Here is a 19,496-nt window from a genome sequence, read left to right on the forward strand (position 1 = left end):
ATGTATATTACTTTACGAAACAAGTGTCAGTATACTGATATAAACATTGAATTCCGGAAAAGGGCTGCCTAAAGGGGCTCCACTTCCGGACAGTTAAACGCCTTTAAAAACTCACCATTTTCAAAGAACAGTTACACACGTTCGTTTTGGTGCATTTGCAATAGCGTGCGAGTGGTGAAATTTTGCATAACAAGGTGGAACACAGTTTTCAGCAATTGTTTATCTTTATTTCTTTACAAATGGCATTCATTTTCAAAGGGAGACAACTGTTCCCGATTATTTTAAGTACAAATGGCATTCATTTTCAAAGGGAAACAACTTTTTCCGATTATTTTAAGTAATCTTTGAGAAAAAGTTGTCTCCCTTTGAAAATGAATGCCATTTGTAAAGAAAAAAAGATAAACAATTGCTGAAAACTGTGTTCCACCTTGTTACGTGAAATTTCACCACTCGCACGCTATTGCAAATGCATCAAAACAAACATGTGTAACAGTTCTTTGAAAATGGTGAGTTTTTAAAGGCGTTTAACTGTCCGGAAGTGGAGCCCCTTTAGGCAGCCCTTTTCCGGAATTCAATGTTTATATCAGTACACTGACAATTGTTTCGTAAAGTAATATACATGTTTTACATGCTGTTCAATTTTCATGTCAAACAACTCTTCCTTTCTATGATTTGGTGTTGTTTGATTTTTGTTTCTCAAGGCCTCCATCGAAACCTTAAGTAAAGAAAGAGTGAAAATTAATTTATACAGGATTATAGGGAATGACTCAGCAATTTTTGTCATCAATCTGTTTGACAAATGATAATGCTGTCATGCACAACAGCTTATATTTCTTTAAAGGTCCACTACTAAAACCCGAACAAGTATTATATGAAAACCAGAGTTTGTAGCTGAGACTTCCTATTTACTGAAAATATGGCCCACTGCATCGGATCTGACCAAATAGTCATGAATATGTTCAAGAATAACTAACAAATAAAAAAAAAATGTTGCCTATGTCAAACCGAAAGTATGCTTTCCGACTGCTTACGAACCCGTCGAGCATCTTCGGACTTTTTCGGAAGAATCCTCCGAAACGAGGCTATAATTTATAAATAGATGCAAAATATATCATATGCCCAAACGATAATGTGATTTTTACAAACTTAGCACATGGAATTCAACAATTTTGTAACTCACAAAAACTTCATGAAAATCATTCTTATAATACAGGTAATATACAGCTATATTACAAGTTTTCATAAGGACAATTCAGGCCCTTCCCGAATAAAAGTGTTTTTACAACTTCTTCTGAAACTTTTTCAGTTAATCTCTTTTCAGTGTAATTTTAAGAATATAAATGAGTAACTGTCTTACACTGCAGAAACAAAGTATGATTGAAATTTACCTAAATACACTTATTTATGTACACATGGCTACATTAATATAATAAGATTTTAGACATTAAACACATTGTCTTGGCCTAATATATGTCACTGTCAATTTTAAATTTAAATTTTGTACATCTCATATTTTTCGTGCAAGTCGTGCATAATTACCATCATAGAAATACAGTTATTTTGTTGCGCGTCTTAAATGGACATTCGTTTGAAACAATTTTAAAATCATGTGATCCCGAAGAATTTCCGTCCAATTACGGAAAAGCGATAAACACGAAAGTAGGACAAAATGACCCCCCATGTCAGTCTAAGAAAATACAGAAACAATCATTTGTTTCTCTGTACATGTGTTGATTTCAAGGGAATATTGCACAGCTATCGTAATGTTTAGTACTATATTTCAAAATGTGTAGTCTTTTTTTAAGAATTATGTCTATTCATTTGTCTTTATTTTGCACCTTTAAACATTAAAACAGTTTCTTTAAACTTAATAATATCATGACATTCATTAACCAATGCCTCCACATGACCTTCAACAAACCAGAACTTTGCTCCATGACAAAAATTCACTAAATAATGGCTTGCTTTTCCACTTGCATATGTCAAACAATGCTTGCCCCTCCACAAGACATACATAAAGCAAAAGCTGTTTGTAAAACACATATGCCCCCCATGATGGTTGTTCCATTTTCAGTACCGTGATCACTATGAACTTGACCTTTGATCTACTTTTCCCACTTGCAATCAACTGCTCCCCCCCCAAAAAAACAAAATTGTTGTCAAAAACATATGAATGAAATAGTTCTCAAGTTATCTAGCTGAAACCATTTTAAAGGTTCAGGCCCCTGTGACCTTGACCTTTGACTTACTGACCCCAAATACAAACTGGGTCATGTACTTCAAATTCCAATCAAACTTTCAAGTTCGAAGGTTCTAGGTCAAGTGGTTCTCAAGTTTTTGAGCAGAAACCGTTATCAAGGTTCAGGCCCCTTTGACATTGATTACTGGGGGGAGGGCATAACAAGACTTACACCTCCACACATGCAGTTTATCACACTATGTTTTGGTTGGTTGGATTTAATGTCGCACCGACACATGATAGGTCATATGGCGACTTTCCAGCTATAATGGTGGAGGAAGACCCCAGGTGCCCCTCCGTGCATTATATCATCACGAACGGGCACCTGGGTAGAACCACCGACCTTCCGTAAGCCAGCTGGATGGCTTCCTCACATGAAGAATTCAACGCCCCGAGTGAGGCTCGAACCCACTTCGATGAGGGGCAAGTGATTTGAAGTCAGCGACCTTAACCTACCGGCCACACTATGTTTTGGTTCTCCACATGCAATTCATTAAACTAAGTCTAGCTTCTCTAATAGACATATATATCAAGCAACACTTCTCCACATGACATGACATATGCTTGTAATGAATGCTCATCTCCTCCACATGACATACATCATTCAATGCTTGCTCCTCCATGTGACATACTATCAAATAACCAGGGCTCCGGAAACTTTGATAACTCAATCGGTCCGAAACGAAAATCCTGATATCGGCACTACCCCACCCACCGCATTCTCAATATTACACATGTTGTAAAACGTGATAGAGTACAGAAATAAGCATGTCATTCATTAAATATGAGTTACCGGTCACCGCGAGTTACCATACCATGAAGACAGTTATTCAGTGTTATGAGTGATCGTTACTTTGTTTAAATTTCGATGTTTTTCCGAGAAAATACTTGCAAGGATAAAATTGCCGAGACATTGACACCGCGCACGTATCTAGTCTAAAAGCCAACGCACGTGACTTCGGTACCGTATACACGGCAGATACTTTGTGATGTTTTCTCATTCTTTCACGGAATTCTATAAAATACAATGCGTCAAAGTGAATTACACGACATATATTCTCTGCTAAACAGCCTCAGTATTTTAAGAATACTCTGCCGCGGACCGATTGTGTCCGTTATGTGAACGCTGAGATCGAATTTCCCGCATGTATAGTGCCAAAAGATCACGCAGGTTGGCCGCGGATATTTCATTTTACTTAGGTTTACTTCAGTAAGCAACTACATTTTATAATGTTATATGTTCTCTTCTGATGTAAACAAAATTTCATTTTGAAACGTTTTTTAAAAGACCGATTTGATAAACAGTGCCACCCCGGTTTTCTTTATCATTCGTGTTTGCCAGTCCATTTTTTTTTTTTTTTCTTTTTTGTACGGTTGGGTTGCAAAGACGATTTTCTGCACTTGTTTCAATTGGACCCCCAAAAAATTAATCATGTAATTTTTCTAATCAAGTAATTATAGAAATTATTTTTATCGGTTGTCCGTGTGATGTCTCATTAAATCAAAGACCTATAATGTACAATTATAGCTCGTTGATTAAATGCAGTGACCATTTATTTTTTACCCGTTGTCAAACATAGCCTTTTGAAATAAGCCATCCGTCGGATTCTAAATAAATGATTCTTTTTTTTTCAATTCAATTCAATATTTTATTTGGCATAAACAAATAAATGTTCATCGCCAATACAGTGGCGTACAATCCTATACAACAAAATGTTTACAAAGAGAAAAGCATGAAATTAAATGTAATGTATAAACACAATTGTATGAGCAAAATATCTAGTTGAAATGAAGTGGATCCCCATTGAAATGATTTGGATCCAGTAAGAAACAATTGGAAACCAGTCAAAAATGTTTAATACATTGCAGTCGGCTGTCTGCAAACATTAAAGGATGTGCCGCGCCCGAGCACTGTTTGCGTCACGTGCTAATTACAGACCGATTATCAAAGTGACAATCAGACTGTTTGACAAGTTTATTGATTATCTGAGGGTGCGACCAAAAATTTCCTGCTTGGCAGGTGATCGTGTATTGAGATATCAGACCGAAATTTATACTTTTCTCCATTTTTAAGGGACCGATTTTTTTCGTTTTTTTCACTTCACGAATCGGTCTGAAAAGTCAAAAATTGGTCCAAAACCGACAAACCGGCAAATTTCCGAAACCCTGCAAATAACACTTGCTTTTCCACATGCTTTTCATCAAACTATGTCTTGCTCCACTTCATGACACATGTCAACCAGCCCTAGCTCTTCCACATGCTTTTCATCAAACTATGTCTTCTCCACTACATGACATATGTCAACCATCACTTGCACTTCCACATGCTTTTCATCAAAAAACTATGTCTTGCTCCACTACAATTGACATGCATGTCAACCAATGCACTTCCATGCATTTTATCAACTATGCTGTCCTTCATGACAAGATATGTCAACCACACTTGCTTTCCACATGCTACAATAGTCTTGCACACATTAATAGTCAACCAGCACTTGCTCTTCCACCTTCATCAAGCTGCTATTTCAAATCTAACTTATGTCTTGCTCCACTACATGACATATGTCAACCAGTGCTTGCTCTTCCACATGCATTTTTATCAAACTATGTCTTGCTCCACTTCATGACATATGATATGTCAACCAGCACTTGCTTTTCCACATGCTTTCCATCAAACTATGTCTTGCTCCACTACATTAAATATGTCAACCAGCGCTTGCTCTTCCACATGTGTCTTGTTACATCAAAATTTGTCTTGCTCCACTACATGACATAGTCAACCAGCACTTGCTTTTTCTCCATGTTTTCACTCATCATATGTCAATGCTTGCTCTCCACTACATGCCCCATTAATGTTCAACCAGTCGCTTGCTCTTCCACAGCTTTTCATCAAACTATTCTTGCTCCACTTTATGAACATTGTCTTCAATGCTCATCACAGCTACTCATGACTATGTCAACCATGCTTGTTTCATCAAAAATATGTCTTGCTCCACTTCATGACATATGATATGTCAACCAGCCGCTTTTCTCTTCCACATATGTCTTTCATAAAAAATTATGCTTCTATGTCTGCCCACTACATGACATATGTCAACCAACGCTTGCTCTTCCACATGCTTTTCTATCTATCACTCTGACTTGACATGCTTGCCCACTTTTCATAGGCCCATATGATATGTTGTCAACCAGCACTTGCTCTTCCACATGCTTTTCATCAAAATATGTCTTGCTCCACTTCATGACATATGATATGTCAACCAGCGCTTGCTCTTCCACATGCTTTTCATAAAAATATGTCTTGCTCCACTACATGACATATGTCAACCAACGCTTGCTCTTCCACATGCTTTTCATCAAACTCTGTCTTGCTCCACTACATGACATATGTCAACCAGCACTTGCTCTTTCAAATGCTTTTCGTCTATGTCTTACTCCACTACATGACATATGTCAACCAGTGCTTGCTCTTCCACATGCTTTTCATCAAACTATGTCTTGCTCCATTTCAAGACATATGATATGTCAACCAGCACTTGCTCTTCCACAAGCTTTTCATCAAAATATTTCTTGCTCCACTACATGACATATGTCAACCAGCGCTTGCTCTTCCACATGCTTTTCATCAAACTATGTCTTGCTCCACTACATGACATATGTCAACCAGCACTTGCTCTTCCACATGCTTTTCATCAAACTATGTCTTGCTCCACTTCATGACATATGATATGTCAACCAGCACTTGCTCTTCCACATGCTTTTCATCAAAATATGTCTTGCTCCACTTCATGACATATGATATGTCAACCAGCGCTTGCTCTTCCACATGCTTTTCATCAAACTATGTCTTGCTCCACTACATCACATACGTCCTTGCCCTTCCACATGCTTTTCATCAAACTATGTATTGCTAAACTACATGACATATGTCAACCAACACTTGCTCTTCCACATGCTTTTCATCAAACTATGTCTTGCTCCACTACATGACATACGTCAACCAGCGCTTGCCCTTCCACATGCTTTTCATCAAACTTTGTATTGCTAAACTACATGACATGTCAACCAACGCTTGCACTTCCACATGCTATCTATCAACCAATACCTTGCTCCTTCACTACCACATTACATTCATCAATTTATGCATTAATTTTCTACACTTCAAAGTATACTTTGCTTCTCAACATATCAACTAACGCCAAGCTCCTCCACATTACATCAATCAAACTATGCATTGCTTCTCAATGTCATTCATCAGACTATGCCTTTCTTCCCTTCATGACATCTATGAATGCCATGGTGCTCTATATGCTCCAAAACAGACATCCAATGACCAATGATTTGACCTTCAGCATATGGCAATCATCAACCAATATACTGCTCCTAAAACACCTTGCTCATACACATGACATCAATGCCTTTCTCCTTGATACTGTATTTTTCTACGAGATGCCTTCTTCCTGCCCATGACATTAATTACCCAATATCAAACTTGCTCTTGCACATGCTACTAATAACCCAATATCAAACTTCTTTCTGCACATGACACTAATTACCCAATATCAAATTTGTTCCTGCACATGACAATAATTACCAAATACCAAATTTGTTCCAGCACATGACAATATAATTACCCCATATCAAACTTGTTCCTGCACATGATGTTAATTATGCAACATTAAACTTGTTCCTGCACATGATGTTAATTATGCAACATTAAACTTGTTCCTGCACATGACAATAATTACACAATATCAAACATGTTCCTGCACATGACATTAACTACCCAGTATCAAATTTGTTCCTGCACATGACAATAATTACCCCATATCAAATTTGTTCCTGCACATGTTAATTATGCAATATTAAACTTGCTCCTGTATATGACATTAATAAACTGAAGCTTTTCTTTTCCTCATCAATAAATGCCTTGCTCCTTTAAATGGCACCTTGCACTTTCCTCTTACAAAAGTCATAACATTCACTAAGAAATGCCTTTCTCCTTGGAATGGCACTCAGCAGCCAATATATTGCTACTTCATGACATTGTTGTTTTTTTTAAAATGAAAACGTGCTTAGGTGAAATTCTGTCGATCTGAAGCAAGAAAATACCTGTACAAATATAGTGTATATTAAAAGAGGGCCATGAAGGTCCTGTATTTCTCACCTGGCTTACTTCTTAGTTCAAACTTTACCAAGCTTTCAGAAAGACAACCATTCTGACAAAGTTTCATAAAGATCAGGTAGAAAACTGGCCCCTACATTGTTAACTGACAAGCTTCTTACCTGCAACTCCAAACAGTATGCATCATTATAAATCACTCAGTTCACTCACCTCTGAGGAATACAAATCGGTCATTAAAATGTTACCTAACTTGAAACAAGAGGGTCATTGACCCAAAAGCGCTCACCTGTGAACAAGGCTTCAAATTTGTATAACATAATAGTACAAGTACAGAGTTTAGGTTTCTTTTATGTTAGCCTATATCAAAGCTCTAGAGAAAAAGATTTTTAAAGTCTGACAGCTGAACACCTATTTTTAACAAAAAAGATATGTTCAATGAACTGGAACCATCTGAACAATTTTGAAAGAGGGCTAGCCAGAGATCATTTGTGTAAAGTTTCATCAAAATTAATTCAGTGGTTTTGGAGGAGATGTTGTTAAAATAAATTGTTGATGGAAAGTGACTAGGGCCTCTGGCAGCCATGTTTTTTGAAGAATCAGAAAAATTTGAAAAGTATTTGTAGAAGGTCACAGAGGACAATATGTGTGAATTATTCTAAAATCGGGCTAACAGTTTTATACAAGAAGATTATATACATATAGGGAAAAGTAACCACCACCCCTGGCAGCTATGCTTTTTTAACAAATAGGAATAATTTGAACAATCTTGGTAGAGGGTCACACAAGAACCATTTTTTGTGTAAAATCATTTTAAAATTGGCTAACAGTTTCACACAAAAAGATTTTTAAGTTTCCACTATATAAATATAGGGAAAAGTGAGCACGCCCTCTGGCACCCATGTTTTTTGACGAATCGGAATAATTTGAATAATATTAGTAGAGGGTCACACAAGGACCATTTGTGTAAAATTATTTTAAAATTGGGCTAGCAGTTCACACAAGAAGATTTTTTTAATTTCCACTATATATATATGTGTATATATATATATATATACTATATATTATATATATATATATATATTTAGGGAAAAGTGACCGCGCCCCCTGGCGGCCATGTTTTTTGACGAATTGGAATAATTTGATTAATCGTAGTAGAGGGTCACACAAGGACCATTTGTGTGAAATTATTTCTGTTTAGGAGGAAATGTTGTTTGAAGACTTTTCTATTTTTAGCTCTGGTGGCCCCTACGTGCAACCAAGCGAGAACCGTTTAAAAAACTTTGGTAGAGGACTATCCAAGGAACATCCACACCAAGTTTCATTAAAATCCATTCAGTGGTTTTGGAGGAGATAACGTTTAAAAACAATTGCTGACAACGAACGGACGGACGAACGGATGCACGATGGACAAAGCGTGATCACAATAGCTCACCATGGGCACTTTGTACTCAGGTGAGCTAAAAAGTAAAACACATGGAAGCAATTTTCATGACAGAATGTTTCACTGAAAGGAACTGTGTCATTTATAAAAGCAGGATTGTGTAACACATCTCCAAGAATGGAATGGCAAAAATAGGACACAAATCAATGAGAATTTTCTTAACATTTAGGTCAAGGTTTACATACATGAACATGAACAAAACCAGAGCATATATGATATAACGAGTGTTGTTTCATGTGAAAATATAACAAGAAATAAAACAAGTTATTTGTGCTACTTAGGAACTGTTTTTATTAACATGAGTCTTAGAACCTGGAAAATGACTCAAGAAAATGTTTGCATTTCCAGAAAGTTTGAAGTTTTTGATAGGACACTACTGTCTTAGAACTGTAAAATAAGTACATTTGTATGTATTTGAATGAATATATGATCCCTAAAATTGACAACTACGGAAGTTTTTCATTGATTTAATTATCTTTTCTTGTAATCTTGTGACAAATTTTCAAAAAGTTATTGTAAATTTAAGAAAAACAAATACAGTGACTTTTATGAAATCGACACGAATCATCAATGAAAAAGAGAATATAATCATAAAATGGACTTCTCACAATATATTTTAAACAAACAACATTAATTTACCAACAATTTACCTGTCCTGAACATGTGTTACCGCACTGTGCCATACAGTTCTGTACCATAGACACTTAGAGTCAGGACACCCCTCCCCACCCTCCGCCACCCGTGGAACGGATAACCAGTATTTTCTAGCATTATAACATGTACTCAGCGTAGGTGACGATCATAAAATGGCTTTTGTTACAATTTCAGCAATGCATGTTTTAAAAAATGCACTTTTTAAACCAGGATCTCATTCTGCAACTTTTGTCATATTTGATTGACTACTGTCTTGTTGCCATAGCCACCTTGCTTTTTTTCCTACAAAATAATATAAGGATGTACATATTCTCCTACTGCCTTTATCCAAGTACAAAGTTTCATGCAACCCTACATGTTTTGTGACCAATTATGACATAACTGAACACTGAACAAACTATGGCCTAAATGACAAATTTTATTGCTTGTAACTTTTTCCCAGAGCCTACCATCTAGCAATTTCAAGGTTTTCCTCTTGTTACATATTTTACATATTTTCACGGTTTCCGCTCACGTTTATTTCTAAAAATCAATCTTTTTTAACAACCTGACAGATGATTTCATAGATAGTTATCAGTTCTTTTCAGTCAATAACTCAATCATTTCAGCTTTGTTAGGTACATTCCTGAAAAATCTAACTTCAAACTACAACCCTTAGGAAGGCATTCACAGAACATTATATAACAAATAAGCAGAGGCAATTAAAAATGGTACGTTCATGCAAACTGGGCTTTCATACAAGTGGGTACAACTACACTCATTCAGTACCTGAACAACAAAATTTCATTGCAGTTTGTAGTATCAAGCAACAGCAACACAACTTTTTTACATTTCTAGTAAGTAACCGCTGATGCACTGGAGGAGGTTCAAAAATAAAATAGTTTGCTCATACTGTCCTTATCACAGCTAAAAATTCGCTCTGTAAGAAATTTCACTTAAACAACATGTCTTCTATATCTGAACAAGTGCTCTACCATGGAAAATTAAACATGGTGCATATTTTATATCAAGATCATTCAAATTAGAAAGCTAATTAAATAAAAAATAGTTTTAAAGACTTATTCTCAAGAAAATGCCAACTTCCCAAAACATCTCACCATAACAAACTGAAAGTACATAAAATGTTATAGTGTAGTAATTGTAAATTCATCTTCATTTGACTAGCATAAGCTCTTCTTGCAAAGTCAATACATGGTATTACAAATGTAGAAATTTGTCAACACCAGATTAACAGAATTTAAATCTGGTATTACATAGAATCTGTTAACATTCTGAGACATGTATACCATCAAATGGGCTTTTGAATAAACTTTGAGTGACTTAATTATTTAAGCAACTTGATAAACATGTGTAAAAATAAAAGCATTGAACAAGGAGAATAGCAATCAATATGGTGCCTTAATATGTGTACCATGATCAACTCACTGGTTCCCTTGTATTAAAAAAGTTATAGTATCTGTAAAATGAATGACTTAACATATTTTACACTCTCATAATTGTTATGTTTTGCACTAGTGCTTCCGATTTCCGTTTACAATTTGCCCTGTGAACGTGAATTCACCCAAGGTGAAGGACCCGATGTATGAGTGTGCATTTCTGTGTCGCTAAGAAATCAAGTAGCCGTATAATGACGGTTTCAATCTTTGAAAATGATGAAATGATACGTATAGCTGCATATAATTACGTGTATACAAAAATGATGTCTAGAAAATTAAAGTAATTATAGAAACTGACGCTATAGTATCTACAAATAATATTAGTGGTGGATCCAGGATTTTGGGTTGGGAGAGGGGAGTGGGGGCAATGAACTTTTAGTACTTATAAAGTTAATTTTTGTGTGATATGCAAGAAGTGTTTGTTAATATCACTCTCTGTTGAAAAAATAATACTATATGAAGACTTGCAAGCAAAGTCAACTGAAAACTTCAAATTTTTAGATTTCATCTGTATAGGAATATCCATTCCCTGAATAATGATTATATGAGCCGTGCCATGAGAAAACCAACATAGTGGGTATGCGACCAGCATGGATCCAGACCAGCCTGCGCATCCGCGCAGTCTGGTCAGGCTCCATGCTGTTCGCTTTTAAAGCCTATTGGAATTGGAGAAACTATTAGCGAACAGCATGGATCCTGACCAGACTAAGCGGATGCGCAGGCTGGTCTGGATCCATGCTGGTCGCATACCCACTATGTTGGTTTTCCCATGGCACCGCTCATATTATATTGACACAAGTTTTTGTTTGTTGTATAATTTATTATGTAAGGCAGTGGTAATAGAACTAGGATTTGTGAGCAGAGTGAGGTAAAAGTTTGTGCATGCTTTTCCAAGCTTTCAATTTCATAGCAGTATCACCACTGTAATATTCATTTGTAAAAAATAATGACCAGAGAGGGAAGCCAGATGAACATAATATTATGTTATGAAATAAAATTTTGCATTAATATTTATGTAAGCCACACAAGCATAGGAATACCTCATCCCGTGGTATTAAGAATAATTACTGGTGTCTGAGTGAAGCCAGCACAATATTTTTCATGCATGTGAATAGTAAAAACTTAAAACAAGAGCACCGCCTTGCGGGTGCTGACGCTCATCTGATTTTTTTTTGTATAATAGAAATATTGTCCTACCCATGATTTTCTAAGTCTAAAAAGGGCCATCATTCTTGCAAAAAGCAGGATAGAGTTATGTTTCTTGATGTACAGTGTCCACTTATGATTGTGAAAAACTGTTGCAAGTTTTAAAGCAATAGCTTTGATAGTTTATGAGAAAAGTTGCCTTAAACATAATACTCAACCAAGAAAATGATTTTCTAAGTCCAAAAGGGGCAATAATTATTGCAAAAAGCAGGATGGAGTTATGTTGCTTGCTGTACAGGGTCAGCTTATGATGGTGAACAAGTGTTGCAAGTTTCAAAGCAACAGCTTTGATAGTTTAAGAGAAAAAGTTGACCTAAACATAAAACTTAACCAAGAAATCTGATATTTTCTAAGTCCAAAAGGGGCCATAAATCTTGCAAAAAGCAGGATGGAGTTGTTTTTCTTGTTGTACAGGGTCAGCTTATGATGGTGAACAAGTGTTGCAAGTTTTAAAGCAATAGCTTTGATAGTTTAGGATAAAAGCTGACCTAAACATAAAACTTAACCAAGAAAACTGATTTTCTAAGTCCAAAAGGGGCAATAATTCTTGCAAAAAGCAAGATGGAGTTATGTTTCTTGATGTACAGGGTCTGCTTATGATGGTGAACAAGTATTCCAAGTTTCAAAGCAATAGCTTTGATAGTTTAGGAGAAAAGTTGACCTAAACATAAAACTTAACCAAGAAATCTGATATTTTCTAAGTACAAAAGGGGCCATAAATCTTGCAAAAAGCAAGATGGAGTTATTTTTCTTGCTATACAGGGTCAGCTTATGATGGTGAACAAGTCTTCCAAGTTTCAAAGCAATAGCTTTGATAGTTTAGGAGAAAAGCTGACCTAAACATAAAACTTAACCAGGCAACGCCGACGCAGACGCCGACGCCGACACCGACGCCGACGCCGACGCCGACAACCGCTCAAGTGATGACAATAACTCATCATTTTTTTTCAAAAAATCAGATGAGCTAAAAAGATGTGTGTTTGACATATTTTTTGGTGGACAGGTATTGGCAGTGCACCCACTCCCACTGAATATTCAGTTTCCATTTTAAATCTCTTAGGTACTTTTACAGGTACTGGAAAGTGTGATGGATGGAAAGAAGAATGGATGAGCACATAATGACAAATGGAAAAAGCAATAACTATTAGCTCACCTTCTGGTAAGCATAAAAAAAATTCAAATTTGTAAATGTCTGATACAGAACAGACAAAAAATTCTACTATAATATTATGTCCTTTTACTAACAATGCAACAATGACCTTAAAATAATAATGATAATAATAATAATAACAATAATACAACAAGAGCTTTCTAATTTGGAACTCTTCCACTTAATACTAGCTTCCATAAAAAAAACTTTCACAAAATTTTCTAAGCTGAAAAAGGGGCAAAATGTAAGCTAGATATCCTTTCCACACCTGTAATGTAATAAAACGTATTAGCATCTGATGGCCCTTTCATGCTTCCGTAGAATCAACATTTATTAGATGAACTTCATTTTGAAATTATTTCTGAAATGTCTAGGTCTGCAGCTCTCAAATATGGAAATATATTACATCCGAGGCATATACTGACACTTTCAGACAACATTAAAAAGGACCTTTTGAACAATCTGATGAAGTTGCAAAAATCTCATACCCTTGCTCCATTACGGACCCCTGTTGGATTTGTGTTTATTTCAAGTTCAAACATGTTTTCGTAGAAGAAAAGCTGACATGTCATGCTTAAGCCCAGGTATTTTCAAATCGTTAGAAAGTGCTGAAAAATGACTCCCCATTAGCAAAAAAAAAAAACCAAAGAAAAAGAAGTCCACATGCAAATGTTTAGACGAGGTGAACCCTGCGTGTGACCTCTGACTAACGTCCAATGCAAATGCGACTTTCGTTTTCAAGTTTAGCCTGTCTACTTTCATTTTCTTTACTTCCGGGAATAACTGAAGGTTGAGTGATGTCATTTTCTGTGTTGTCAAATACATACCTGGCAAGATTGCATGAAAATGTGCCCGATGTCCTAAGGATATATGGAACTTGCTATGATATAAGACATAATGTGAAGTTAGAAAGCATTTGGCCTAGTAGTTGTTGAGAAACATGCTTATATGTAAAACTTTACGCAAAATTTCTATGTTAAAAAGAGGCATAATTTTGACAAAATAAAAGCTAGAGTTATGTAACTTTTCCCGTAAGGTCATCTCATGATGCCAAAGATATAGTGAAGTTTGAAAGCATTTGACCAAGTAGTTTCTGAGAAACCTGCTTACATGCAAAACTTTAACCTGAACTTTTGTGACATGGATGCCAACAACGATGAAATTTTAAATAGTCAAGTTAAAAAATTAACTATAATATTAAAGATAATTATTCTATCTAAAGAGGACTACATATCTGGCTATAAGCCATTTGAATCAACATGATGTAAATAGTTACTCTTAGTTTGGTGTCAGAACTTCTTTTTGTATCATTGACAAATTAAAATTGTGACCATTTTAGTTGAGGGTCCCTCCAAGGACATTCTGTGAAATTATTTCAAAATCAAACCAGTGATTTAGGTGGAGATGGCATTAAAAGATTTTTTTCTTTTTAGACAAATCAGAATAACTGGAACAGCATTAGTGGTGGCTCACCCAAAAAACATTTGCCTAAAATTACTTTAAACTGTTGTGCTCTGATGAGCTAAAAAGTTATCTTTAACACTCCTTTCTTCATACAAATAGCTAACAAAATGTTTAAATAATTTTCCATATCAATGCCTGACTAAATTCTATAAATGCTGTATTTACCATTAATACACAATAAAATTTTCAATTTACCTACATTGGGCAACTACAATTAAATGGTTATCCTCAGATGACAAACAGCCTGCGGGGAGAACATGCTGGCTAGTACCAACTATGTCTGTATCACTAATATGGTCAACCGGGCACTGACAGCCGATTAATGTCTGCATCTAATCCTGATATGACCCAGTCCACTCACAAATTTAATTCGGTCATCTTATAGTAAACTTCTTAATAAGAAATATAAACAGGGAAGTTTGAGTATAACCAATAAGTCATAACAAGTAATTTATTAAGTTTAAACATGACAGATCCATATCATTCTAAAATGTTTAAACAAGAGGGCCATGATGGCCCTATATCGCTCACCTGTTATCATTGCACTTGAGGACAAGAAGGTCCTCAGAAAAAATATCTAAATCTAAAGGACAGGAACAACAAAGGGAAGAAATTTAACGAAAAAGAAAAAAATTCTTACAAGATAAGATATGTTAAAATACACCTAAAATTGGCGATACCATCCATGCTGTATCACAGAAAGTGGTCTCGTTTTTCCTACGGCAATATAAAAATGTTACTAAAAATAAGCTATTTATAGAAAACAAAAAGAGCACGCCTTGCGGTGCTGACGCTCATCTGATTTTTTTTGTGTAATAGAAATATGTCTACCCAGATTTTCTAAGTCTAAAAAGGGCCATCATTCTTGCAAAAAGCAGGTAGAGTTATGTTCTTGATGTACAGTGATCCACTTATGATGGTGAAAAACTGTTGCAAGTTTTAAAAGCAATAGCTTTTGATAGTTTATGTAGAAAGTGACCTAAACATAATACTCAACCAAGAAAATGATTTTTAAGTCAAAAGGGGCAATAATTATTTGCAAAACAGATGGAGTTATTGTTGTTGCTGAGCAGGGTCACTTATGATGGTGAACAAGTGTTGCAGTTTCAAAGCATAGATTTTGATAGTTTAAGAGAAAAAGTGACCTAAACTAAAACTTAACCAAGAAATCTGATATTTCTAAGTCCAAAAGGGCCATAAATCTTGCAAAAGCAGGACGGAGTTCTTTTCTTGCTGTACAGGTCAACTTATGATGTGAACAAGTGTTGCAAGTTTTAAAGCAATAGCTTGATAGTTTAGATTAAAAGCTGACCTAAACATAAATTACCAAGAAAATGATTTTCTAAGTCAAAAGGGGGAATATAAATCTGCAAAAGCAAGATGGATTATGTTCTTGATGTACAGGTCAGCTTATGATGGTAACAAATATTCAAGTTCAAAGCAATAGCTTTGATAGTTTAGGAGAAAAGTTGACCTAAACATAAAACTTAACCAAGAATTGATATTTTCTAAGTACAAAAGGGGCCATAAATCTTGCAAAAAGCAAGATGGTTATGTTTCTTGCTATCAGGCAGCTTATGATGGTGAACAAGTAATTCAAGTTTCAAAGCAAATAGCTTTGATAGTTTAGGAGAAAAGTGACTAAACAAAAACTTAACCAGGCAACGCGACGCAGACGCGACCATCGCGCGCCGACAATCCTGCAAGTGATGACAATAACTCATCATTTTTTTTCAAAAAATCAGATGAGCTAAAAAGGGAAGTAATTAAAAAAAAAATATTGTAAGTGAACAAAAGAAGGATCTGCCAAATAAGTCTGTTGACATAAATGAAATTTCAGATCAGTATCTTCACTAGTTACAGAGATATAACCATTTTAATTTGAAATAAAGGGAGGTAATTTGACATAAAATCAGTCCATAGTTATCTACCCTGATTGTCTCATTCAAACTAATAACAATAATGAAATTTCAAATAAGTCCTATAAGTACTTACTGATATAAATCCATTTTGATTACAATCAGGGGAGGTAATCAGATATAAAATAACTCTGGAACCTACGATTGGATCTGATTTGTCATGGAATCCAAGATTTATTGTTGTTGAAGACATTTTGGAAGGTTGTGTCAAATAAAACCATAAATGAAGTCTCTATATGGCTGCAAAAGCCAAAACAGCCAATTTTGGACCTTTAAGGGTCCATAACTCTGGAACCCATGAAGGAATCTGGCCAGCTCAAGAAAGGAAGCAAGATCTTGTGGTGATACAAGTTGTGTGCAAGTTTGGTTAAAATCAATTCATAAATGAAGCAGCTATTGTGCAGACAAGGTCAAAATAGCTAATTTTGGCCCTTTCAGGGGTCATAACTCTGGAACCCATTATGCGATCTGGCCAGTTCAAGAAAGGAACCGAGATCTTATGGTGACACAAGTTTTGTGCAAGTCTGATTAAATTCAAATCATAAATGAAGCTGCTATTGTGCAGACAAGGTCAAAATAGCTAATTTTGGCCCTTTCAGGGGTCATAACTCTGGAACCCATTATGCGATCTGGCCAGTTCAAAAAAGGAACCGAGATCTTATGGTGACACAAGTTTTGTGCAAGTCTGATTAAATTCAAATCATAAATGAAGCTGCTATTGTGCAGACAAGGTCAAAATAGCTAATTCTGGCCCTTTCAGGGGCCATAACTCTGCAACCCATAATGGAATCTCGCCAGTTCAAGAAAGGAACCAAGATCTTATGGTGATACAAGTTGTGTGCAAGTTTGGTTAAAATCAATTCATAAATGAAGCTGCTATTGTGCAGACAAGGTCAAAATAGCTAATTCTGGCCCTTTCAGGGGCCATAACTCTGGAACCCATAATGGAATCTCGCCAGTTCAAGAAAGGAACCAAGATCTTATGGTGATACAAGATGTGTGCCAGTTTGGTAAAAATCAAATCATAAATAAAGCTGCTATCGTGCAGACAAGGTCAAAATAGCTAATTATGGCCCTTTCAGGGGCCATAACTCTGGAACCCATAATGGGATCTGGCCAGTTCAAGAAAGGAACCGTGAACTTATGGTGATACAAGTTGTGTGCAAGTTTGGTTAAAATAAAATCATAAATGAAACCACTATCGTGCAGACAAGAAATTGTTGACGCACGCACGGATGCACGGACTGACGACGGACGAAGGGTGATCACAAAAGCTCACCTTGTCACTATGTAAATTTTGCAATAAAGATTCAATTCATTAAAGCTCATAAGCACATCATTTTAAGTTCAAGGTTGAACGGTTTGCACTCTGAGTAAACAAATTGATTTGTCTTCATTTTTACAGAATTTGGTATAAAATGCAGGCCTGAAACCTAACAGTAGACAAGTTTTTTTCTAGCTAATTTGGGAACAAAGCCTATACCCCTAAAATTGGGAATTTTGACGTGTAAATGTTCCAAATTGGGAAATACTTAGTCCCATAGGATATAGTAAGGATGTGCTTAAGCACTTTCTCATTCACTTGTTGCACATTGTAGAACCTCTTTAACATACTTCCATTACAAAACTGTCCATAATTTGGTCATTTTTTGTGCAATTTTGATGATTTTTTTTTCAGAATGTAGATTGGGAATTTTTGCATTCATTTTGGGAAAAATACATACTTTTTGGCATTGGGAATATAGCCGAATAACGGCTATAAAAACTGCCAAAATAAACCATGGTAGAATATACTGAGAAATCATATTCACCGGGGACTAACTTTCAAGGATTTCCTGGCCCCGTGTTCACAAAACATTTTTCGGCCTCAGCTGAGTTTGAGTTTAAAATATTAATATCAATTTTTCTAAAACTTCAAGCTTAAAATTCCAAATGAGACTGAACATCAATACTGAAAATTCACTTTAAATTTAGTTATTAACTTAAAGTTTAGTCTTTAACATGCTATTTTGATAGAAATGAGAAAAAAAGTTTCATTATCAAACTCAGCTGAGACTGAAAGTAAATCCGAACAAACATGCAATTTCTATTATAATGAAATCTACAAATATGCGTCCCCTTCAAACAGCCCTTTTGGGCAAAAACCATGAAAATTTATGCCCACAAAATTAAATGATTTCTAATTATATTTTGTTCATTACCAGTATTTCAACAATGTTTTTGTATTAAACTGGGATTATTTGCAAAAAGTCATATTACAGTAAATCTATACTTCAGCCAGTTTTACAAAACACAAGTTAAAACAAATTTTGACAGGACCAACAATGTAAGAAGTCACTTAAAAGCTAGTTATCAACAATATGCTTTTATCACATCACTGTTTTTCTCTGACAGAACTTCACTTTGCTTACCATTTCACATCAAGAACATGTCCAATGGTCTCCTTTAACTAAGTTTCATCTGCCTGAAGGTAAAATCTGCAAACAAAATAATCTCAGAATTTAATACTGTGGAATTCACCCAGAAAATCTGTTTACAACAGTTTACAACAGCCGGAAAAAATCGCCTATATGATGCTGTTTAAGACAAAGTATATAACTCAACAAGAGCTGTTTGTAAAACACATACGCCTCCCATGATAGATTGTCCCTTTTCAGTCCCATGATCACTATGACCTTGAGCTTTGACCTACTAACCCCAAAAACAATAGGGGCCATCTACTTCATAAGCCCAATCATACTATCAAGTTTGAAGATACTGGGTCAACTGGTTCTCAAGTTATTGAGCAAAAACAGTTTTCAAGTGTCAGGCTTCTGTGACCTTGACCTTTGACTTACTGAACCAAAAACACAATAAGGATCA

General features: G+C 35.6%; 1 protein-coding gene across 3 annotated transcripts in view; it reads right to left on the reverse strand.

Moving 5' to 3' along the window:
- The window catches only part of LOC123525244 (kelch-like ECH-associated protein 1B), a 71,703-nt gene that overhangs the window by 34,827 nt on the left and 17,380 nt on the right, over positions 1 to 19,496 (reverse strand). For all 3 annotated transcript variants that reach the window (XM_045304131.2, XM_045304129.2, XM_045304128.2), the window contains exon 3: positions 19,046 to 19,111. The gene's annotated coding sequence lies outside the window, so the exon portion shown is untranslated. The remainder of the gene's footprint in view (positions 1 to 19,045; positions 19,112 to 19,496) is intronic.

The sequence above is a fragment of the Mercenaria mercenaria genome, chromosome 3 (genome assembly GCF_021730395.1).
Source record: "Mercenaria mercenaria strain notata chromosome 3, MADL_Memer_1, whole genome shotgun sequence".
In the NCBI taxonomy this organism is placed as follows: domain Eukaryota; kingdom Metazoa; phylum Mollusca; class Bivalvia; order Venerida; family Veneridae; genus Mercenaria; species Mercenaria mercenaria.